The 25,762-nt window shown below is 45.8% G+C and overlaps 1 pseudogene; it reads left to right on the plus strand.

Annotated features, from left to right (window-relative positions):
- The first annotated feature begins 2,674 nt into the window (after positions 1-2,674).
- The window catches only part of LOC147979141 (uncharacterized), a 50,849-nt pseudogene continuing 27,761 nt past the window's right edge, over positions 2,675-25,762 (plus strand).

A 25,762-nucleotide genomic window follows, 5' to 3' on the forward strand; every position in this document is an offset into this window, starting at 1 on the left:
AAGCTTCAAGCTCAAGACTCATCATTTTACATTTTAGTGATCCAAGATCACATTGAGCCCATAGGAAAAGCCAATAATATCAAGGAGGGATGAGGTGTTGCTTAATGAGCCTCTTGCTTCATGTGCTTAATGATATGCTCCAAAATCCTCAGCTACTTTCCCACTTCCACATATGACCTAAACCCAAAGCCAAACTCGGACCTACCAATTACTCCTATCCGGCGCCACCGAGTTTCACTTGTCATAAGCCACTGCCAAACCCTAGCAATTCGGTTCTACCGATAGGGATCTCGGTCTCACCGAGATGGGATTGCAAACTCTCTGTTTCCCTTTCGTAACTTTTCGGTCTCACCGAAAGAGCGAATCGGTCCCACCGAGATTGCAATGTAAACTCTGTGTTTCCCTTTTGTAACTTTTCGGTCTCACCGAAAGAGCAAATCGGTCCCACCGAGTTTGCCTGACCAACTCTCTGGTTAGCTAATTACCAAAATCGGTCTCACCGAGTTTGTGTAATCGGTCTCACCGAGATTATGTTATGCCCAAACCCTAACCATATCGGTCCTACCGAGTTGCATGTCAGTCCCACCGAAAATCTCTAACGGTCACTAGGTTTACCTTTTCGGTCCGACCGATTTTGTTGATTCGGTCCCACCGAGATTGGAAAACTGTGTGTAACGGTTGGATTTTGTGTGGAGGCTATATATACCCCTCCACCTCCTCCTCATTCGTGGAGAGAGCCATCAGAACACATACACAATTCCAACTCATATGTTCTGAGAGAGAACCACCTACTCATGTGTTGAGACCAAGATATTCCATTCCTACCATATGAATCTTGATCTCTAGCCTTCCCCAAGTTGCTTTTCACTCAAATCTTCTTTCCATAAAATCCAAATCCTATGAGAGAGAGTTGAGTGTTGGGGATACTATCATTTGAAGCACAAGAGCAAGGAGTTCATCATCAACACACCATTTGTTACTTCTCGGAGAGTGGTGTCTCCTAGATTGGCTAGGTGTTACTTGGGAGCCTCTGACAAGATTGTGGAGTTGAACCAAGGAGTTTGTAAGGGCAAGGAGATCGCCTACTTCGTGAAGATCTACCGCTAGTGAGGCAAGTCCTTCGTGGGCGATGGCCATGGTGGAATAGGCAAGGTTGCTTCTTCGTGGACCCTTCGTGGGTGGTTGCTTCTTCGTGGACCCTTCGTGGGTGGAGCCCTCCGTGGACTCGCGCAACCATTACCCTTCGTGGGTGGAGCCGTCCGTGGACTCGCGCAACCGTTACCCTTCGTGGGTTGAAGTCTCCATCAACGTGGATGTAGGATAGCACCACCTATCCGAACCACGGGAAAAACATCCGTGTCTCCAATTGCGTTTGAATTCTCCAAACTCTTCCCCTTACATTCTTGCAAGTTGCATGCTTTACATTCCGCTGCTCATATACTCTTTGCATGCTTACTTGATATGTATTGTGTATGTTGAAATTGTGCCTAAAACTCCACTCAAACCAAAAAGGCCTAAAATTTGCAACTTTAGCACTAAGTGTCTAATCACCCCCCTCTAGACACATCTACTTCTAGATCCTACAATAGCTGCATCAGAAATACTCCCTTACTCCCTCTGTGTCGAAATGTAAGATGTTTTATAGTGTTAAAAATGTCTTACATTTTAAGATGGAGGGAGTATAAAAGAAAAGATGCCAGGGTATAAGTTGTATTATTTGAGGACCCAGTGGCCCTATGAAGATGAAGTAATTGTTGTGTTTGCTCTTCAGGAATCCAATAGAATATTTTTTTGCGGGAAGGAATCCAATAGACTTCCTGTGTGGTGAAAATGACCAATATGCGCATGAAAAAAGATGGATCACCCTGAGGTCAGCTTGCCAATGTTGTAATGTTGTTCATCCTTAACCATCTGACATTGCAAACACTTTGGATGATGATAATAATAGGTTGCTCTTTTTCCATCAGAAAAAATGATACGGTTGTTGTATTATCTATAATTTGCCACTTCACTACAGTGGTCCATAGAACCGGACAAGATTTAAGTGTTTTTTATGATGAAGATTTAATTGTTCTGAAGATTGATCCCTTGTGATATTGATCTCTTTTATTTGTCTACCAGGTTTGCAATGTAAATTTTATGGAAGGTGACACTGTTTGATCAAGAGATGAACACCATTCAATTGGTAACTTTGGATTGTTCCCATTATTGGAGTTTGATGTTTGAAATTAGTTTTTTTTTTGCATTTTGACACGGAGCTATGTTGTTTCACGACATGCAACAATTTAAATTTTGAGGTTCGAAATATGTTTGACTATATATATGGAGTATTAGTTAGTACGTGCATTGCACGTGTGCGTTTACTAGTACCATGAAAAAACAAGAGACGCATACGCTCAGGAATACTGATATACACGTGCATCGCGAGGACAACCATCGGCTGAGATTCCGGCCTCAGCTGTTCCCTCGATCAGAAACGAATTTTCGACTTTTCTGAGTATAGTTTTGTGCGGTGCACCTTGTTCTTCTTATTAGGGTTTTTCTTCCAGGCCTCGTCCTCCCCTATTCTAATCGCCGCCCTTCCCCCACCCCCTGCACCACCAAAATCCGAACGAATCAGGTAGCATCCGCCCTCGCCGGAGAAGAGAGCAAGTACGCCCGTCCGTCCGTCCACATGTATGGCAAGCCTGTCCGCCGCATCGGCGACGGCTATGTTGATAACGTTACACCAGAAACCGTGAAGGAGGACATACTCCTCCTGCTCGATGATATCCATGGCTTCTACAAGGCGGCGCTCGATCGGTTGCCTGTAAAGAGGATGCCCGCGCTGGCTCCCTGCCTTCTCAAGGCCGGCGTGGGCTTCGGCTTCCTCGACCCAGTCTCCAATATCATCCTGAACACCATCGCCTACTCGCAGCGGTTGCCCAGCACCGAGAGTCAACAAGGGGCTACTAGAAATAGAAAGTCGATCTTCTCCAAGATCTCCACTGACACTCGGGATCGCAGAATTTTCCGGATACTGCTGCCCAGACACATGGCGAACGCCATGACCATCGCGCGGCTGTCGCTGGAAGGTCTGGTCAGCTTCCTCCTGTTCCACTTCCGCTACCTCGCGGAGACGGAAGCCCTGCGCTACCTGCGCCTGGCCAGGGCTGACCTTCTCGCCGCCGTGCATCTCATCGACCAAGATCGTAACAAGTCGTGCTCAGCGTCTAGCATTGCCAAGATTCACAACAAGCCCGTGTTCGACATTACATCTCCTACCTCCAAGATTGCCCTGGAGTGTGCCGCTACCTCTGCAAGGCACCCTGAACCAGCCATCCTGGTGAACGCGTCGCTATCGGCGGTATCTCGGCTGAGCAAGGTCTCTAACCTTTTGCAGGTGCATCGCCTGCCCCCTCGAACTATAAGGCGCCTGGAGCTGTTGCTCAGGCGAGAGCCTAAAGTCATGGATCAAATGGCCATAAGGCGTCCGCTGAATCTTGCTGGGTCACGTCTCCGTGATGGAAAGGAGGTGAAGAGGGATCTTGCTGGTTCACCTCTCCATGATGGACAGGAGAAGAAGAGAAAGAGGGTCGAGCCGCCTTACGGGGACACAGGATCTATGGTGAGCGTTGCACATGGGAAGGTAGAGATCGATGTGACTGTGACATTTAGATACACAGAGTCTCTTAAGTTGTTGCTTCTCGACAAGATCCACATGCTCTATCTAGAGGCACTTTCTAAGCTGCCTAGGGATACACTACTAGAAAAAGGGTTATAGATAGGATTGATACTAATGGCACATCATGAAAGCAGTGCGCCACTACTATATACTAATGGCGCATCATTAGGTGATGCGCCATTAGTGTGGAAGACACTAATGGTGCATCAGAAACTGGGTGCGCCACTAGTATTAAATTATTTTTTTTCATTTTTCCATACATACTAATGGCGCATCAGACCGAGGATGTGCCATTACTAGTTCTAAGTAGTAATGGCGCATCAAGCAGACAGTGCGCCATTACTGTAATTTTTTTTATTCTTTTTTTTGCAAAACTACTAATGGCGCATCGTTTCACAGTGCGCCATTACTAGTTTAAACTAGTAATGGCGCACTATTACCCGGTGCGCCATTAGTATATATATATATATATATATATATATATATATATATATATATATATATATTTACTTCAAGATTCACGCGTTTCACTCGTTGTTTACACTAGTAAAGAGCACAACTCATGTTTCACGCGTTGGTTCAAGCAGAAGCTTCTGTCGTACCCTTTACATGAAGATTCTTACGCGGAAGAACAACTCATGTTCGCCTTGTCACAGGGCGCTGAGCACAACCTGATGACCTATGAGGCGTACGATATCAAATTTGAACTCATGAATATTTTTAAACTCATGAATATTTTTAAATTTCATGGGCACTTTTCAAATTCATGAATATTTTTTCAAATTTGATGAATATTTTTAAATTTCGATCGCTATCCCCCTTCATCTCGATCTCGATCCCCCCGCACCCTCCCCCGCTAGCTCCACCGCCGCCGCCGACCCACCGCACCCTCCCCCGCTCCACCGCCGCCGCCGACCCACCGCACCCTCCCCGGCCCGCTCCACCGCCGCCGAACACCCCCCGCACCCTCCCCCGCTAGCTCCACCGCCGCCGACGACCCACCGCACCCTCCCCCGCTCCACCGTCGCCGCCGACCCACCGCACCCTCCCCGGCCCGCTCCACCGCCGCCGAGCACCCCCATTTGATGATATTTTTTCATATTCATAAAAAAATTATTACTGTTTTTATAAAAAAATATTAAATAATAGCAACAAAAATAATAATAATAATAAACATTCTAATGGCGCACCGCTCTGGGATGCGCCATTGCTATCTAGAAAAAACATTCTAATGGCGCACCGCTCAGGGGTGCGCCATTAGTAATCTTCCCCCCTAGCCCGACCCCTTCGTCCCTCCCTCTCGCCAGATCTAGTCCCCCCACCCTCCCGCGCGCTGCCCCGCCCCACGTCGCCGCCACCCCTACGTGCGCCGCCGCCCCCGCGCCCCCCACCACTGCAGCTCCGCCATAGCCGACGCCTCCGCGACCTCGCGTCGCCGACAGCCTCCCCGCGTCGGCCCCTGCCCTGCGCCGCCTCTACCTCAGTCCGGGCACGGGGTGCAGGACGACGACTGCGGCCGCCGGCCTCCCCACGGCCAACCGAGGCGCCCAGGAGGCCTCCCCGACGACCAATCGAGCCATCCCTTCGACGCCGCCGCCGCCAACCCCAACCCTGACCCCAACCCCTCCGGCGACCGGCCGCGCCCGCCCAGGTACCTCTCCTCCTTCCTCCTTCCTCCCTCTCCTCCTTCCCCATGGAGAAAATGATATAGCTCCTCCTACAACATGTATAGATCAATCAGTTCAGTTCTAGTGCTGCTGGACTTTTGCACCATACAAAAATGTACTACTAGTTGAAAATCTTTACTTGAGAGAGCTTCATAAGTAGAAGGTTCCAAAGAATAAAAACCAGTACTAGCACACTAGCACAGTAGTACTGCCACCTCCCAGAGTGTTGAAAATCTTTACTTGAAAGCCTGCAAATGCATGTACACACAGGTAGGGAATGTAAGATGAAGCATGTACTTTACCAACTAATCTAATGGGCTGGCACAAAGTGAAAACCAAAACAATAGTTAATCAAGCAGAGGTAGATTAGATTAGATGGCAAAAAGCACAAATGTCCGTGCCTATCCATTTTTTTCTCAAGTTGAGCTGGTAAGTTTCAGATGTTCAATGATGCTGTAGGGAAAATTGGATGAAGAAAGATGTGTGTGGCTGCCTGAGAGAAGTATTTGCACAAACAAATTATAATTAATGTGTTGATGAAATTTTGGGTTTTCAAATTGGAACCAAAAACCAACCCATACCTTTAGACTCTTTTGGAATTTCCCGAACATTTTGTTTGTTTGTTCCCTTTCACTGTTTGGGGACTTTTGACTTCAGAATGAACCTTACTAAGATTCAATTAAGACTAATTAACTGCATTTGATGTCACTATATTCTATGAATAACTTCAGTTATGATCTGTATTGGAAAACTTCAGTTAACACTCATTTTTCAGTTAACTCCTTACAGTTCAGATCATATTTTGATTGTCAATAATAGTGGACTTTTAAGGATTTCTTAGAGGCAATACTAGTGGATTTTAGGCTTTTTTACATGCAATAATAGTGGAATTTTAGGCTTTTTTGGAGGAGTGTGTTTCATGCCGGCCTACAGTGATGAATTAGTCAAAGGATTGTGCCTTAGGATTGTGCCAAAGCTACCCATTGTATCTATTTGCTTGTCCTTCAAATAGGGGCAAGACTGTTACAAAAAAATTACTTGCAAGCATATTGTGATTTACTTGCAAGCATATTGTGCCTTAGTTACAGAAAAATTACTTGCAAGCATATTGTGGTGACCCACACTCTGTTGGTTCACACTCATTGAGTTCACTCGTGAAGGGCCGCTGCTGCTTGAGGCCCTTGAGAGGCCCTTCGTGTCGTGATGATTTTGCAGGTACCCCGAGAGGCCCTTGAGTTTGCCGGAATGTCGATTAACTTCCGTTCCGGCAAATTCGGGTACTCCATATGTCCTATTTTCAGCAAAGGTCATGCTGAAATTTTCCGTGAGTTTTAGCATGACTTCGCTAAAAATCGGACATATGGGGTACTTGCTACTAATGCATGGGCCGGGGTATCTTAGTACTTAATTAAGTAGGATCAACTGCCCCTTTATTCTTGCTGTATTAAACCATAGGTGGCAATAGAGCCAAGTGATTAGTGCCAAGTGATTAGGCCCAACCTAGGGTGCCTCGGCATCGATAAACCCTAAATGATGAAAACTTAACTTGGCTGCCCCGGATGCCTCGGTGTCGATGAGAACCTAAATGATGTACGCTTAGGCTTTTAGGGTGCCTCGGCGTCGACAAACCCTAAATGATGAAAGCTTAGGCTTTTAGGGTGCCTCAGTGTTGACAAACCCTAAATGATGAGACCATGATCTTGTTCCTTGACAATAACCAACTTTTTGACCAAACTTTTTTCCTATTTAAAGCGAAACATGGCCCACAACGATGAGGCCGGTGGTTCGGGCGGCAAGCAATTCTGGGAGCTGTCCCAGGATATGTCGTCATCATCATCGGCCGAGGAAAGTCTCCCGGCGGAGTGCGACTGGTGCCATGACAATCGAGGTATGTGCGACATGCCTCACCTGGACGATGATCGGCGCTTCAGCATTAAGCTCGAGGAGACCTTCGAAGTTGAAATGGTACACAACGACGACAAGTGTTATTTTCATAATTAAGCATGACTTCAACTATTTCAACGTGTAATTTTTATCTTTTACAATTCGAGTATAGCTTATCCCATGCCATGCAAGACGCTATGTCTTGGAGAGGATGGATTTTGAAGACCATGAAATTTCTGAAACAAAGAAAATTCACCTAAGGGCTCATCACGATGTGGACTTTGAAGTAAATCTATATAATACTGAGAGCGTAACCCATTTTGGTTGCAAAAATTGGGAAGCATTTTGCAAGATGTATGGTTTTGATGAGGGTATGCTTATCACCATGGATCTTGGTAATCCTGACATCAACTAAGACAATATGGACATTTGGGTCCTTGTTGATACGCCTCCAGTTCTACCGCTATGTGAGTTTCTCAAACATAGTTATTAGCTAATTTATATTGTTTATTTCAAAATAGTTGACAGCTTATTTCCATTGACAGCTTATTTTTATTGTTCAAATAATGTGCGGGAGATGGTAGACAAAACCCACTACACCGATGGCTCCGAATTAACAACTTATAAGGAGAAAAATCATCTGGTCGGATTTTGTACTGACATTGAGAATTACACTATCCACAAACAAACTCCTCAACATTATGGTAAATACGTGCCACTAGTGCATGTGTTCAACTACGGTAACTACCATGGAGATACCCTGGTAAGATTTTTACTATTACGACATCCGTGCATCTTTTGCATACTTCTAAAACTAGTACATCATTGCTAACTATGAAGTTATTACTATGTTTTTTAACAGATAATCCCAGAGAATTGTGTGCCTCATATGATGTATCTGAAAGGTAGTGTTAATGTTTTGAACATACAACCAGGTCGTCCTACGAATCTCAACTGTCCATACGAGATTTCTAAAAGAAGTGGAGACATGAAAATCAAAGGATGGAAAAAATGTATGGACAGTCGTAAGGAGCTTCTTGGAAGCAAAAGGAAGCGAAGCGCAAGAATTGGAGACAGGATGTTCTCCATTCTCCATAATGGAGAGTCAGGGTCTATATTGTTTTATGCTATTTTAGCTTAAATAGGGTATTTAGGTCCTGCCTAATACTGATGATCATGTGCTAAGAACAATTAAGTAGGGTTGGTTCGAAGACTATCAAGATGATGATCGTATGACTTGTTATGAATAACGAGTAGAAGTTGTATGATGATGATTAGTAGGACTTGTTAGGATTAGTATTACTTCCGACAAACTCGATACTCGCGGTCTTGAGACTTGTAATGTTTTATCTTTGTTCGGTCTTTTGAATTCGGAGACTAATATGACGAATTGTATTCGAAGACTAATCTTCTATTGTATTCGATGAATCTGATGTTGCTGTGTGCTGCTGTCTATATTCTTTCTAATAATATATTTTATATTCTGTCTAATAATATATTTTGTAACCTGCGCAAAAATCAGAAAAGGAAAAAAAACCAAATATTCATACTAATGGCGCATCACCACCAGGTGCGCCATTAGTATGCCAAAGGATACTAATGGCGCATCAACAGAGAATGCACCATTAGTATGACAAAGCCATGCTTACGTATGGCCCCCCGGGAGGCACACTAATGGCGCATGCTGTTACATACTAATGGCGCACTAGTTGGTGCGCCATATACTAGTGGCGTGCTACTAATGACGCACTGGTAATGCGCCATTAGTAGGCAAAACCAGTGCGCCATCAGTAGGCCTTTTCCTAGTAGTGATAGCTTGCGCAAACAGCACCATTGCAACCTTCTCAGGGCTGGTTATTGCTATGGTCTCATGGGACCTGTCTCCAACATCATTTTACCGAAAAAGGCTTTCGCCCAGCTTTATATTATAAAGCACATGCCCAAGCCAACAATCCACAGAGGTTCAAACACACACACACACCAAGTTCAAACAGAACACAGGATCCATAAGGGTTAATGCTGAGGGCACAGCTCAACAAGCCCAAAAACAGAAATAAATGACTGCATCTAGTCGGGCTCGGGGGGGGGGGGGGGGGCGGAAGCGGTGGCGCCAGGTGGAAGGCGAGCGACCGAAGGTCGACGAGGAGGGTGTTGATGACGTCCCGATCCTAAGGGTGGCTAAGAGGCCGCCAAAGCTGCAGGTACCCACACATTTTAAAAATGGCGTCAGTAGCACGTCTGAGAGTGACCTTTTGGATGACAAGCTTATTGTGGACAGTCCATAGCGTCCAGGCGAGGACCCCTACGCAGAGCCAACGGATATGTCGGTAGCGAGGGGGGAGGCATGGATCTCTATGAGAAGGTCAGGGAAATTGGAATTGCACCACTGCCCACCAACCGTCTCGCGGAAACTGGACCAAAGAAACTGGGCCGTGGAGCACGCGAAGAAGATGTGGTTAGCGTCCTCCACCGTGCCGCACAGGGGGCAAAGCCCATCTCCAGGTCCGTTATGCTTGAGGACTTCGACTCCGGAGGGGAGGCGTCCACGGATCCATTGCCAAAGGAAGATCCTAATCTTCAGTGGCAGGCGGATATCCCAGATCAAACTGAAGGGCCCGGGGGCGGGCGAAGGCGCGATGGCCGCGTATAGGGACTTAGTAGAGAAGCGTTCGGAAGATTCTAAGCGCCAAGAGATGGCGTCCGGGGTGTCGGTGACGTTCATCGGGAGAAGGGCGATGTCCTCGAGGAGGGCATCCCAGGCGGCCACTTCGGGCGGGCCAAAAGGGCGGCGAAACGCGAGGCACCCTAAGTTAATAAGGGCCGTCTCAACAGAGACCCGCGGGTCAACAACAATGGCGAAGAGCTCGGGAAAGCTGGCGGCCAGAGGGGTGTCGCCGATCCACCGATCAAACCAGAACATGCTCGCGGACCCAGACCCAACCGAGATGGACGTGCCAATGCGAAGCACAGGGAGCAGCTGAATGACGGCCTACCAAAACTGGGATCCGCCCGAACGCTGACAGAAAGCCAGAGGATGTCCACGGAGGTACTTGTTCCGGATGATGGTGAGCCAAAGCCCTCCGTCACCATTAGCAATACGCCATAGCCACCGTGTCAGGAGGGCGATGTTCATGCGTCGGGAGGACAAAATCCCCAGACCCCCCTGGTCCTTGGGTTTACATATGTCCGGCCAACTGACCATATGGTACTTCTGTCTGTCATCCTCGCCAGCCCAGTAGAACCTGGATTGGTACTTGGCAATTTCTGTGTGCAGCGTTTCATGGAGGCTATAAAAGCTCATGAGGTACCAAAGAAGGCTGGCGAGAGAGGAGTTGATGAGAATCACACGCGCAGCCTTTGATAGCCAGCGCCCTTTCCAAGGCTCGACGCGATGTTGCATACGGGTCACCGTGGGGCGAAGGTCCGCCACGGTGAGGCGCGAATCACTAATGGGGATCCCCAGGTAGGTCGTGGGGGAAAGAACCCAGCCGACAGTTAAGTCGGTCAGCGATAGCCTGAGCTTCCACCGGAGGGTAACCAAGAACCATCACTTCGCTCTTATCGAAGTTGATCGTTAGGCCCGACATCTACTGGAAGTATAGGAGGAGGAACTTCAGGTTAGCCACGTCCTGAGTAGAACCTTCAACCATTATTATGGTGTCATCCGCGTATTGAAGGAGGGAGACCCCTCCCCCTCCGACTAGGTGGGGGACAATGCCGTGAATATGGCCGGCACCCTTGGCTTTGTCCAGGATGGCGGCCAGAGCATCGACCACCATGTTGAACAGGAACGGCGAGAACGGGTCCTCCTGACGCACCCCACAGAGAGTGGGGAAGTATGGCCCAATCTCACCGTTGATGTTCACCGCGGTCCGCCCACAGGAGACTAATTGCATCACGCGAGTCACCCAACGGTCGTCAAAGCCCTTACACAGCAGCACTTCCTGAAGGAAAGGCCAGTGCACAGTATCATAAGCTTTATGAAAGTCCAGCTTCAGGAAGACAGCGCGATGTTATTTCACCCGAACTTCGTGAAGGACTTCATGGAAGACCAACACGCCATCTAAAATAAACTGGCTTTGGATGAAGTCCGATTGGTTTGGATGAGTGATCGAGTTAGCAAGCAGGGTCACCCTATTGGCGTACCCTTTGGCCAGGATCCGGAATATCACGTTAATCACGGTGATGGGACGGAACTAGCGAATATCAGAGGCGCTCGGAACCTTTGGGATGAGGGTAATGATCCCATAATTGAGGCGTCCAAGGTCCATAGAGCCCGAATAGAACTCCTCGAAGAGGGCCATGACCTCAGGTTTGACTGTCTGCCAGAACGTTTTAAAGAACGTAACGGGCAAGCCATCCGGACCCGGGGCCGAGGAGGGGTTCATTCCTTTAATGTCCGCGAGTACCTCTTCTTCGGCGAAGGGGGTAACAAGGGCCGCGTTGGCCTCGTCGGAAACCAACTCCACCCCCGTCCAAGTGTCGGGGGCGAGACTAGCCCCACCCCGAGGGGTGGGGGTAAAGAGGGCTTTGTAGAAGCCATCTACATGAGCCCGAATGGCCGCGGGGCGGACAAGGGGGGCATCATCCTCCCACAAGCAGTGGATGGAATTTCTCCGGCGTCGGCCATTCGCAACCGCCTGGAAATATGCAGTGTTCGTATCGCCGCGGAGCACCCATCTTTGGGTACCACGCAACCTCCAGTATGCCTCCTCATCTGTGTAGATGGAGGAGAGTTGATCCTCAAGATCATATCTCAGCATCCACTCATCTGGGAAGAGCCCGGAGGAGTCGGCCCGGGCGTCCAGAGCCTGAATAGCCAACAAGAGAGATCTTTTACGCTCGCGGAGGTCACGGCCAAGATTAGCGCCCCAGCCCTTCATGAATTGGCGGGCAAGCTTGGCGCAGAAGTGCCACGAGTCAACGGCGGACATGGAGCGATGGGGAGAGGTGCGAGCAAGAGTCCAACGAGCAGAGACCACATCCCGAAAGCCGGCCTGGTTGAGCCAAAAGGACTCAAACCTAAACCGCGGCAGGAGGGGGAGAGGCGCTCGTCCGTAGAGGATAGGAGGAGAGGGACGTGGTCAGACCCAATCCGTGTAATCGCCCGGAGCGAGGTCAGGGGGCACCTCAATTCCCACTCTGGGGAAACTAGGACACGATCCAAGACGGATCGCGTCGGGTCGGCCTGGCGGTTAGTCCAGGTGAATCGCACCCCCGTCCGCTCGATCTCCCGGAGGCCAAGCTCCGCGATCCAGTCGTTGAACAACTGCATCCAGGGGAGGTTAATCCTATCATTATTCTTCTCGTCCGGAGAACGGATGAGGTTAAAATCTCCGCCCACAACTACTGGGAGGAGGGAGGCGGAGATCTTTTGGTGGAGCTCCGCAAGGAAGGTCGGGGAACGGCAGTGATCCGCCGGACCATAGACAACCACGACCTCCCATTTGAAGTTCAAAGCTCGCTCAAGAATCTCCATGCTAATGAAGAATTCGCCCCGGTCCATGCCGCCCACCTCGAAGGTGGCATCCTTAACCCCTAAAAGGATGCCACCGGAGTGGCCCGTGGTCCCACTAGAAGGGAGCCAATGCCAGGCGAAGAGGTGAGAGCCGAGGCAGTCAAGCTCATGGAGGGAGAACTCAGTACGCAAGGTTTCCTGGATCGCAATGATGTCAATGTGTTCGTCACGCATGTATTCGACTAGTTGGCGGCGTCGGCCATCATGACCGAAGCCGCGGATGTTCCAAAAAAGGGCCCGCATCTAAGCCCCCATCGGGGGGCTGCTTGACCCTAGGACATGAGATGCGCTTTGGGCGCGGAGAGCAGCAGTGCAGGACCGAGTGCGCCCACGAATAGCCCCGTCGACCACCGGAGGGGCCTGAACAGCGGCACAGGCAGTCTGGTCCTTAGGGGTCCTACGCAGGCGAGCCCGAGTCTCAGCCAGCTTACCATCCAGGATCTCGCGAGCCCTAATGGCGGTGATCTGCTCTAAGGAGGGACCCACTTCCCCCCTGAAAACGATGGCCGAGTCAGTGGCCACCTTGGCAAGGTGTCCAAGAGGAACGGCCTCAAGTGCGGAAAAGGAACAACAGGAAGAACTGGGGAGGGCGGAATCCACACCTGACTCGAGGTTCCGGGCAGCCGCCCGGATCTCAGCACGCTCGGCGATGGACGAAAACGAGGCATCGGCCGGGCGGACCGCATCGAGGAGGGCGCAGCGGCGAGACGCTGTCACCGGCGTCGAGGAGGAGCGGGGCCGCCTGGTGTACGCCACCGTCTGAGGAGGGATCGCGGAGACCGGAGAGGTGATGACCATGGCCAGCGTCGAAGTCGGGGAGGCAGGGGAAGTGGGGTGGGCGTTGGGAGCCACCAGCGGGGGAAGCGGGGCGACGAGCACCAGGGTGTCACCAGACGCATCCCCCACAGGTGGGAGCACCGGAGAGGGCTCTCCGAGGGGAGGGGTGATGGGTTTCGTAGTAATTTCAAAAAAATTTCCTACGCGCACGCAAGATCATGGTGATGCATAGCAACGAGAGGGGAGAGTATGATCTACGTACCCTTGTAGATCGACAACGGAAGCGTTTGGTTGATGTAGTCGTACGTCTCCACGGCCCGACCGATAAAGCACCGAAACTACGACACCTCCGAGTTCTAGCACACGTTCAGCTCGACGACGATCCCCGGACTCCGATCGAGCAAAGTGTCGGGGAAGAGTTCCGTCAGCACGACGGCGTGGTGACGATCTTGATGTACTACCGTCGCAGGGCTTCGCCTAAGCACCGCTACAATATTATCGAGGACTATGGTGGAAGGAGGCACCGCACACGGCTAAGAATATTATCACGTGGATCAACTTGTGTCTCTAGGGGTGCCCCTGCCTCCGTATATAAAGGTTCAAGGGAGGGGGGCCGGCCGGCCAAGGTGTGGCGTGCCAGGAGGAGTCCTACTCCTTCTGGGAGTAGGACTCCCCCCTTTCCTAGTTGGAATAGGATTCGTGGAGGGGGGGGGGGAAGAGGAGAGAGAGGAGGAAGGGGGGCCGGCCTCCTCTCCTTGTCCAATTCGGACCAAGGGGGGGAGGGGTGCGTGGCCCATCTCTGGCCACCTCTCCTCTCTTCCACTAAGGCCCACTAAGGCCCATATACCTTCCGGGGGGTTCCGGTAAGCTCCCGGTACTCCGGTAAAATCCCGATTTCACCCGGAACACTTCCGATATCCAAACATAGGCTTCCAATATATCAATATTTATGTCTCGACCATTTCGAGACTCGTCGTCATGTCCATGATCACATCTGGGACTCCTAACAACCTTAGGTACATCAAAATGCATAAACTCATAATATAACTGTCATCGTAACCTTAAGCGTGCGGACCCTACGGGTTCGAGAACAATGTAGACATGACCGAGACACGTCTCCGGTCAATAACTAATAGCGGAACCTGGATGCTCATATTGGCTCCTACATATTCTACGAAGATCTTTTATCGGTCAGACCGCATAACAACATACGTTGTTCCCTTTGTCATCGGTATGTTACTTGCCCGAGATTCGATCGTCGGTGTCCTATACCTAGTTCAATATCGTTACCGGCATGTCAATCAGATCATTCAACTAATGATGTGATCCCGTTAATCAAATAACAACTCTTTGTCCATGGTTAGGAAACATAACCATCTTTGATTAACGAGCTAGTCAAGTAGAGGCATACTAGTGACACTCTGTTTGTCTATGTATTCACACATGTATTATGTTTCCGGTTAATACAATTTTAGCATGAATAATAAACTTTTATCATGATATAAGGAAATAAATAATAACTTTATTATTGCCTCTAGGGCATATTTCCTTCAGTCTCCCACTTGCACTAGAGTCAATAATCTAGTTCACATCGCCATGTGATTCAACACTAAGAGTTCACATCACCATGTGATTAACACCCATAGTTCACATCGTCATGTGACCTATACCCAAAGGGTTTACTAGAGTCAATAATCTAGTTCACATCATTTATGTGATTAACACCCAAAGAATACTAAGGTGTGATCATGTTTTGCTTGTGAGATAATTTTAGTCAACGGGTCTGTCACATACAGATCCGTAAGTATTTTGCGAATTCTATGTCTACAATGCTCTGCACGGAGCTACTCTAGCTAATTTCTCCCACTTTCAATATGTATCTAGATCGAGACTTAGAGTCATCCAGATCTGTGTCAAAACTTGCATCGACGTAACCTTTTACGACGAACCTTTTGTCACCTCCATAATCGAGAAATATTTCCTTATTCCACTAAGGATAATTTTGACCAATGTCCAGTGATCTACTCTTAGATCACTATTGTACTCCCTTGCTTAACACAATGTAGGGTATACAATAGATCTGGTACACATCATGGCATACTTTATAGAACCTATGGCTGAGGCATAGGGAATGACTTTCATCCTCTTTCTATCTTCTGCTGTGGTCAGGCTTTTGAGTCTTACTCAATTTCACACCTTGCAACACAGGCAAGAACTCTTTCTTTGACTGTTCCATTTTGAACTACTTCAAAATCTTGTCAAGGTATGTACTCATTGAAAAAACTTATCAAGCGTCTTGATCTATCTCTATAGATCTTGATGCTCAATATGTAAGCAGCTTTACCGAGGTCTTTCTTTGAAAAACTCCTTTCAAATATTCCTTTATGCTTTCCAGAAAATTATACATTATTTCCGATCAACAATATGTTGTTCACATATACTTATCAGAAATGTTGTAGTGCTCCCACTCACTTTCTTGTAAATACAGGCTTCACCGTAAGTCTGTATAAAACTATATGCTTTGATCAACTTATCAAAGTGTATATTCCAACTCCGAGATGCTTGCACCAGTCCATAGATGGATCGTTGGAGCTTGCATATTTTGTTAACACCTTTAGGATTGACAAAACCTTCTGGTTGCATCATATACAACTATTCTTTAAGAAATGCATTAAGGAATGCGTTTTTGTTTATCCATTTGCCAGATTTCATAAAATGCGGCAATTTCTAACATGATTCGGACAGACTTAAGCATATATACGAGTGAGAAAATCTCATCGTAGTCAACACCTTGAACTTGTCGAAAACCTTTTGCGACAATTCTAGCTTTGTAGATAGTAACACTACTATCAGCGTCCGTCTTCCTCTTGAAGATCCATTTATTTTCTATGGCTTGCCGATCATCGGGCAAATCCATCAAAGTCCATACTTTGTTCTCATACATGGATTATATCTCAGATTTTATGGCCTCAAACCATTTCGCGGAATCTGGGCTCATCATCGCTTCCTCATACTTCTCAAGTTCGTCATGGTCTAGTAACATGACTTCCAGAACAGGATTACTGTACCACTCTAGTGCGGATCTCACTCTGGTTTACCTACGAGATTCGGTAGTAACTTGATCTGAAGTTACATGATCGTCATCATTAGCTTCCTCACTAATTGGTGTAGTAGTCACAGGAATAGATTTCTGTGATGAACTACTTTCCAATAAGGGAGCAGGTACAGTTACCTCATCAAGTTCTACTTTCCTCCCACTCACTTCTTTCGAGAGAAACTCCTTCTCTAGAAAAACTCCGAATTTAGCAACAAAAGTCTTGCCTTCGGATTTGTGATAGAAGGTGTACCCAACAGTCTCCTTTGGGTATCCTATGAAGACATATTTCTCCGATTTGGGTTTGAGCTTATCGGGATGAAACTTTTTCATATAAGCATCACAATCCCAAACTTTAAGAAACGACAACTTTGGTTTCTTGCCAAACCACAGTTCAGATTGTGTCATCTCAACGGACTTAGATGGCGCCCTTTTAAATGTGAATGCAGCTGTCTTTAATGCATAACCCCAAAACGATAGTGGTAGATCGATAAGAGACATCATAGATCGCACCATATCTAATAAAGTACGGTTATAATGTTCGGACACACCATTATGCTGTGGTGTTCCAGGTGGCGTGAGTAGTAAAACTATTTCACATTGTTTTAACTGAAGGCCAAACTCGTAACTCAAATATTTTACCTCTGCGATCATATCGTAGAAACTTTTATTTTCTTGTTACGTGATTCTCCACTTTACTCTGAAATTCTTTGAACTTTTCAAATATTTCAGACTTGTGTTTCATTAAGTAGATATACCCATATCTGCTCAAATCATCTGTGAAGGTCAGAAAATAATGATACCCGCAGCGAGCCTTAACACTCATCGGATCTCATACATCAGTATGTATTATTTCCAATAAGTCAGTTGCTCGCTCCATAGTTCCGGAGAACGGCGTTTTAGTCATCTTGCCCATGAGCATGGTTCACAAGCGTCAACTGTTTCATAATCAAGTGATTCCAAAAACCCATTAGCATGGAGTTTCTTCATGCGCTTTACACCAATATGACCTAAACGGCAGTGCCACAAATAAGTTGCACTATCATTATTAACTTTGCATCTTTTGGTTTCAATATTATGATTATGTGTATCACTACGATCGAGATCCAACGAACTATTTTCATTGGGTGTGTAACCATATAAGGTTTTATTCATGTAAACAGAACAACAATTTATTCTCTTACTTAAATGAATAACCGTATTACAATAAACATGATCAAATCATATTCATGCTCAACGCAAACACCAAATAACACTTATTCAGGTTCAACACTAATCCCGAAAGTATAGGGAGTGTGCGATGATGATCATATCAATCTTGGAACCACTTCCAACACACATCGTCACTTCACCCTTAACTAGTCTCTGTTTATTCTGCAACTCCCGTTTCGAGTTACTAATCTTAGCAACTGAACTAGTATCAAATACTGAGGGGTTGCTATAAACACTAGTAAAGTACACATCAATAACATGTATATCAAATATACTTATGTTCACTTTGCCATCCTTCTTATCTGCCAATCACTTGGGGTAGTTCCGCTTCCAGTGACCAGTCCCTTTGTAGTAGAAACACTTAGTCTCAGGCTTAGGACCAGACTTGGGCTTCTTCACTTGAGCAGCAACTTGCTTGCTGTTCTTCTTGAAGTTCCCCTTCTTCCCTCTGCCCTTTTCTTGAAACTAGTGGTCTTGTCTACCATCAAAACTTGATGTTTTTCTCGATTTCTACCTTCGTCAAGTTCTGCATTAAGAAGAGCTTGGGAATCGTTTCCATTATCCCTTGCATATCATAGTTCATCACGAAGTTCTACTAACTTGGTGATGGTGACTAGAGAATTCTGTCAATCACTATCTTATATGGAAGATTAACTCCCACTTGATTCAAGCGATTGTAGTACTCAGACAATCTGAGCACATGCTCACTAGTTGAGCGATTCTCCTCCATCTTTTAGCTATAGAACTTGTTGGAGACTTCATATCTCTCAACTCGGGTATTTTCTTGAAATATTAACTTCAACTCCTGGAACATCTCATATGCTCCATGACGTTCAAAACGTCTTTGAAGTCCTGATCCTAAGCCATTAAGCATGGTGCACTAAACTATCAAGTAGTCATCATATTGAGCTAGCCAAACGTTCATAACGTCTGCATTTTCTCCTGCAATAGGTCCGTCACCTAGCGGTGCATCAAGGACATAATTCTTCTGTGCAGCAATGAGGATAAACCTCAGATCATGGATCCAATCCGCATCATTGCTACTAACATCTTCCAACACAATTTTCTCTAGGAACATATCAAAATAAACACAGGGAAGCAACAACGCGAGCTATTGATATACAACATAATTTGCAAAATACTACCAGGACTATGTTCATGATAAATTTAAGTTCAATTAATCATATTACTTAAGAACTCCCACTTAGATAGACATCCCTCTAATCCTCTAAGTGATTACGTGATCCAAATCAACTAAACCATGTCCGATCATCACGTGAGATGGAGTAGTTTAATTGGTGAACATCGCTATGTTGATCATATCTGCTATATGATTCACGCTCGACCTTTCGGTCTCCGTGTTCCGAGGCCATATCTGTATATGCTTGGCTCGTCAAGTATAACCTGAGTATTCTGCGTGCGCAACTGTTTTGCACCCGTTGTATTTGAACGTAGAGCCTATCACACCCGATCATCACGTGGTGTCTCAGCACGAAGAACTTTTGCAACGGTGCATACTCAGGGAGAACACTTCTTGATAATTAGTGAGAGATCATCTTATAATGCTACCGTCAATCAAAGCAAGATAAGATGCATAAAAGATAAACATAACATGCAATCAATATAAGTGATATGATATGGCCACCATCATCTTGTGCTTGTGATCTCCATCTTCGAAGCACCGTCATGATCACCATCGTCACTGGCGCGACACCTTGATCTCCATCGTAGCATCGTTGTCGTCTCGCCAATCTTATGCTTCCACGACTATTGCTACCACTTAGTGATAAAGTAAAGCATTACAGCGCGATTGCATTGCATACAATAAAGCGACAACCATATGGCTCCTGCCAGTTGCCGATAACTCGGTTACAAAACATGATCATCTCATACAATAAAATTTAGCATCATGTCTTGACCATATCACATCACAACATGCCCTGCAAAAACAAGTTAGACGTCCTCTACTTTGTTGTTGCAAGTTTTACGTGGCTGCTACGGGCTTAAGCAAGAACCAATCTTACCTACGCATCAAAACCACAACGATAGTTTGTCAAGTTGGTGCTGTTTTAACCTTCGCAAGGACCGGGCGTAGCCACACTCGGTTCAACTAAAGTTGGAGAAACTGTCACCCGCAAGCCACCTATGTGCAAAGCACGTCGGGAGAACCGGTCTCGCGTAAGCGTACGCGTAATGTCGGTCCGGGCCGCTTCGTCCAACAATACCGCCGAACCAAAGTATGACATGCTGGTAAGCAGTATGACTTATATCGCCCACAACTCACTTGTGTTCTACTCATGCATATAACATCAACATACAAAACCTAGGCTCGGATGCCACTGATGGGTTTCGTAGTAATTTCAAAAAAATTTCCTACGCGCACGCAAGATCGTGGTGATGCATAGCAACGAGAGGGGAGAGTATGATGTACGTATCCTTGTAGATCGACAACGGAAGCGTTTGGTTGATGTAGTCGTACGTCTCCACGGCCCGACCGATCAAGCACCGAAACTACGACACCTCCGAGTTCTAGCACACGTTCAGCTCGATGACGATCCCCGGACTCCGATCCAGCAAAGTGTCAGGGAAGAGTTCCGTCAGCACGACGGCGTGGTGACAATCTTGATGTACTACTATCGCAGGGCTTCGCCTAAGCACCGCTACAATATTATCGAGGCATATGGTGGAAGGGGGCACCGCACACGGCTAAGAATATGATCACATGGATCAACTTTTGTCTCTAGGGGTGCCCCTGCCTCCGTATATAGAGGTTCAAGGGAGGGGGCCCGGCCGGCCAAGGTGTGGCGCGCCAGGAGGAGTCCTACTCCTTCTGGGAGTAGGACTCCCCCCCTTTCCTAGTTGGAATAGGATTCGTGGAGGGAGGGGGGGGGGGAAGAGGAGAGAGAGGAGGAAGGGGGGCCGGCCTCCTCTCCTTGTCCAATTCGGACCAAGGGGGGGAGGGGCGCGCGGCCCATCTCTGGCCACCTCTCCTCTCTTCCACTAAGGCCCACTAAGGCCCATATACCTTCCGGGGGGTTCCGGTAACCTCCCGGTACTCCGGTAAAATTCCGATTTCACCCGGAACACTTCCGATATCCAAACATAGGCTTCCAATATATCAATCTTTATGTCTCGACCATTTCGAGACTCCTCGTCATGTCCGTGATCACATCCGGGACTCCGAACAACCTTCGGTACATCAAAATGCATAAACTCATAATATAACTGTCATCGTAACCTTAAGCGTGCGGACCCTACGGGTTCGAGAACAATGTAGACATGACCGAGACACGTCTCCGGTCAATAACCAATAGAGGAACCTGGATGCTCATATTGGCTCCTACATATTCTACGAAGATCTTTTATCGGTCAGACCGCATAACAACATACGTTGTTCCCTTTGTCATCGGTATGTTACTTGCCCGAGATTCGATCGTCGGTGTCCTATACCTAGTTCAATCTCGTTACCGGCAAGTCTCTTTACTCGTTCTGTAATACATCATCCCGCAACTAACTCATTAGTTGCAATGCTTGCAAGGCTTAAGTGATGTGCATTACCGAGAGGGCCCAGAGATACCTCTCCGACAATCGGAGTGACAAATCCTAATCTCGAAATACGCCAACCCAACATGTACCTTTGGAGACACCTGTAGAGCTCCTTTATAATCACCCAGTTACGTTGTGACGTTTGGTAGCACACAAAGTGTTCCTCTGGCAAACGGGAGTTGCATAATCTCATAGTCATAGGAACATGTATAAGTCATGAAGAAAGCAATAGCAACATACTAAACGATCGGGTGCTAAGCTAATGGAATGGGTCATGTCAATCAGATCATTCAACTAATGATGTGATCCCGTTAATCAAATAACAACTCTTTGTCCATGGTTAGGAAACATAACCATCTTTGATTAACGAGCTAGTCAAGTAGAGGCATACTAGTGACACTCTGTTTGTCTATGTATTCACACATGTATTATGTTTCCGGTTAATACAATTTTAGCATGAATAATAAACTTTTATCATGATATAAGGAAATAAATAATAACTTTATTATTGCCTCTAGGGCATATTTCCTTCAGTCTCCCACTTGCACTAGATTCAATAATCTAGTTCACATCGCCATGTGATTCAACACTAAGAGTTCACATCACCATGTGATTAACACCCATAGTTCACATCGTCATGTGACCTATACCCAAAGGGTTTACTAGAGTCAATAATCTAGTTCACATCATTTATGTGATTAACACCCAAAGAATACTAAGGTGTGATCATGTTTTGCTTGTGAGATAATTTTAGTCAACGGGTCTGTCACATACAGATCCGTAAGTATTTTGCGAATTCTATGTCTACAATGCTCTGCACGGAGCTACTCTAGCTAATTGCTCCCACTTTCAATATGTATCTAGATCGAGACTTAGAGTCATCCAGATCTGTGTCAAAACTTGCATCGACGTAACCTTTTACGACGAACCTTTTGTCACCTCCATAATCGAGAAATATTTCCTTATTCCACTAAGGATAATTTTGACCAATGTCCAGTGATCTACTCTTAGATCACTATTGTACTCCCTTGCTTAACACAGTGTAGGGTATACAATAGATCTGGTACACATCATGGCATACTTTATAGAACCTATGGCTGAGGCATAGGGAATGACTTCCATCCTCTTTCTATCTTCTGCCGTGGTCAGGCTTTTGAGTCTTACTCAATTTCACACCTTGCAACACAGGCAAGAACTCTTTCTTTGACTGTTCCATTTTGAACTACTTCAAAATCTTGTCAAGGTATGTACTCATTGAAAAAACTTATCAAGCGTCTTGATCTATCTCTATAGATCTTGATGCTCAATATGTAAGCAGCTTTACCGAGGTCTTTCTTTGAGAAACTCCTTTCAAATATTCCTTTATGCTTTCCAGAAAATTATACATTATTTCCGATCAACAATATGTTGTTCACATATACTTATCAGAAATGTTGTAGTGCTCCCACTCACTTTCTTGTAAATACAGGCTTCACCGTAAGTCTGTATAAAACTATATGCTTTGATCAACTTATCAAAGCGTATATTCCAACTCCGAGATGCTTGCACCAGTCCATAGATGGATCGTTGGAGCTTGCATATTTTGTTAACACCTTTAGGATTGACAAAACCTTCCGGTTGCATCATATACAACTCTTCTTTAAGAAATCCATTAAGGAATGCGGTTTTGTTTATCCATTTGCCAGATTTCATAAAATGCGGCAATTGCTAACATGATTCGGACAGACTTAAGCATATATACGAGTGAGAAAATCTCATCGTAATCAACACCTTGAACTTGTCGAAAACCTTTTGCGACAATTCTAGCTTTGTAGATAGTAACACTACTATCAGCGTCCGTCTTCCTCTTGAAGATCCATTTATTTTCTATGGCTTGCCAATCATCGGGCAAATCCATCAAAGTCCATACTTTGTTCTCATACATGGATCATATCTCAGATTTTATGGCCTCAAACCATTTCGCGGAATCTGGGCTCATCATCGCTTCCTCATAGTTCGCAAGTTCGTCATGGTCTAGTAACACGACTTCCAGAACAGGGTTACTATACCACTCTAGTGCGGATCTCACTCTGGTTTACCTACGAGATTCGGTAGTAACTTGATCTGAAGTTACATGATCATCATCATTAGCTTCCTCACTAATTGGTGTAGTAGTCACAGGAACAGATTTCTGTGATGAAATACTTTCCAATAAGGGAGCAGGTACAGTTACCTCATCAAGTTCTACTTTCCTCCCACTCACTTCTTTCGAGAGAAACTCCTTCTCTAGAAAAACTCCGAATTTAGCAACAAAAGTCTTGCCTTCGGATTTGTGATAGAAGGTGTACCCAACAGTCTCCTTTGGGTATCCTATGAAGACATATTTCTTCGATTTGGGTTTGAGCTTATCGGGATGAAACATTTTCATATAAGCATCACAATCCCAAACTTTAAGAAACGACAACTTTGGTTTCTTGCCAAACCACAGTTCAGATTGTGTCGTCTCAACGGACTTAGATGGTGCCCTTTTAAACGTGAATGCAGCTATCTTTAATGCATAACCCCAAAACGATAGTGGTAGATCGATAAGAGACATCATAGATCGCACCATATCTAATAAAGTACGGTTATAATGTTCGGACACACCATTATGCTGTGGTGTTCCAGGTGGCGTGAGTATTAAAACTATTTCACATTGTTTTAACTGAAGGCCAAACTCGTAACTCAAATATTTTACCTCTGCGATCATATCGTAGAAACTTTTATCTTCTTGTTACGATGATTCTCCACTTTACTCTGAAATTTTTTGAACTTTTCAAATATTTCAGACTTGTGTTTCATTAAGTAGATATACCCATATCTGCTCAAATCATCTGTGAAGGTCAGAAAATAATGATACCCGCCACGAGCCTTAACACTCATCGGATCTCATACATCAGTATGTATTATTTCCAATAAGTTAGTTGCTCGCTCCATAGTTCCGGAGAACGGCGTTTTAGTCATCTTGCCCATGAGGCATGGTTCACAAGCATCAACTGATTCATAATCAAGTGGTTCCAAAAACCCATTAGCATGGAGTTTCTTCATGCGCTTTACACCAATATGACCTAAACGGCAGTGCCACAAATAAGTTGCACTATCATTATTAACTTTGCATCTTTTGGTTTCAATATTATGATTATGTGTATCACTACGATCGAGATCCAACGAACTATTTTCATTGGGTGTGTAACCATATAAGGTTTTATTCATGTAAACAGAACAACAATTTATTCTCTTACTTAAATGAATAACCGTATTACAATAAACATGATCAAATCATATTCATGCTAGCGAAACGTTCATAACGTCTGCATCTGCTCCTGCAATAGGTCCGTCACCTAGCGGTGCATCAAGGACATAATTCTTCTGTGCAGCAATGAGGATAAACCTCAGATCACGGATCCAATCCGCATCATTGCTACTAACATCTTCCAACACAATTTTCTCTAGGAACATATCAAAATAAACACAGGGAAGCAACAACGCGAGCTATTGATATACAACATAATTTGCAAAATACTACCAGGACTATGTTCATGATAAATTTAAGTTCAATTAATCATATTACTTAAGAACTCCCACTTAGATAGACATCCCTCTAATCCTCTAAGTGATTACGTGATCCAAATCAACTAAACCATGTCCGATCATCACGTGAGATGGAGTAGTTTCATTGGTGAACATCGCTATGTTGATCATATCTGCTATATGATTCACGCTCGACCTTTCGGTCTCCGTGTTCCGAGGCCATATCTGTATATGCTTGGCTCGTCAAGTATAACCTGAGTATTCTGCGTGCGCAACTGTTTTGCACCCGTTGTATTTGAACGTAGAGCCTATCACACCCGATCATCACGTGGTGTCTCAGCACGAAGAACTTTCGCAACGGTGCATACTCAGGGAGAACACTTCTTGATAATTAGTGAGAGATCATCTTATAATGCTACCGTCAATCAAAGCAAGATAAGATGCATAAAAGATAAACATAACATGCAATCAATATAAGTGATATGATATGGCCACCATCATCTTGTGCTTGTGATCTCCATCTTCGAAGCACCGTCATGATCACCATCGTCACTGGCGCGACACCTTGATCTCCATCGTAGCATCGTTGTCGTCTCGCCAATCTTATGCTTCCACGACTATCGCTACCGCTTAGTGATAAAGTAAAGCATTACAGCGCGATTGCATTGCATACAATAAAGCGACAACCATATGGCTCCTGCCAGTTGCCGATAACTCGGTTACAAAACATGATCATCTCATACAATAAAATTTAGCATCATGTCTTGACCATATCACATCACAACATGCCCTGCAAAAACAAGTTAGACGTCCTCTACTTTGTTGTTGCAAGTTTTACGTGGCTGCTACGG

This window comes from Triticum urartu, chromosome 3A, assembly GCF_056163025.1.
Source record: "Triticum urartu cultivar PI428250 chromosome 3A, HENAU_Tu73, whole genome shotgun sequence".
Lineage (NCBI taxonomy): Eukaryota > Viridiplantae > Streptophyta > Magnoliopsida > Poales > Poaceae > Triticum > Triticum urartu.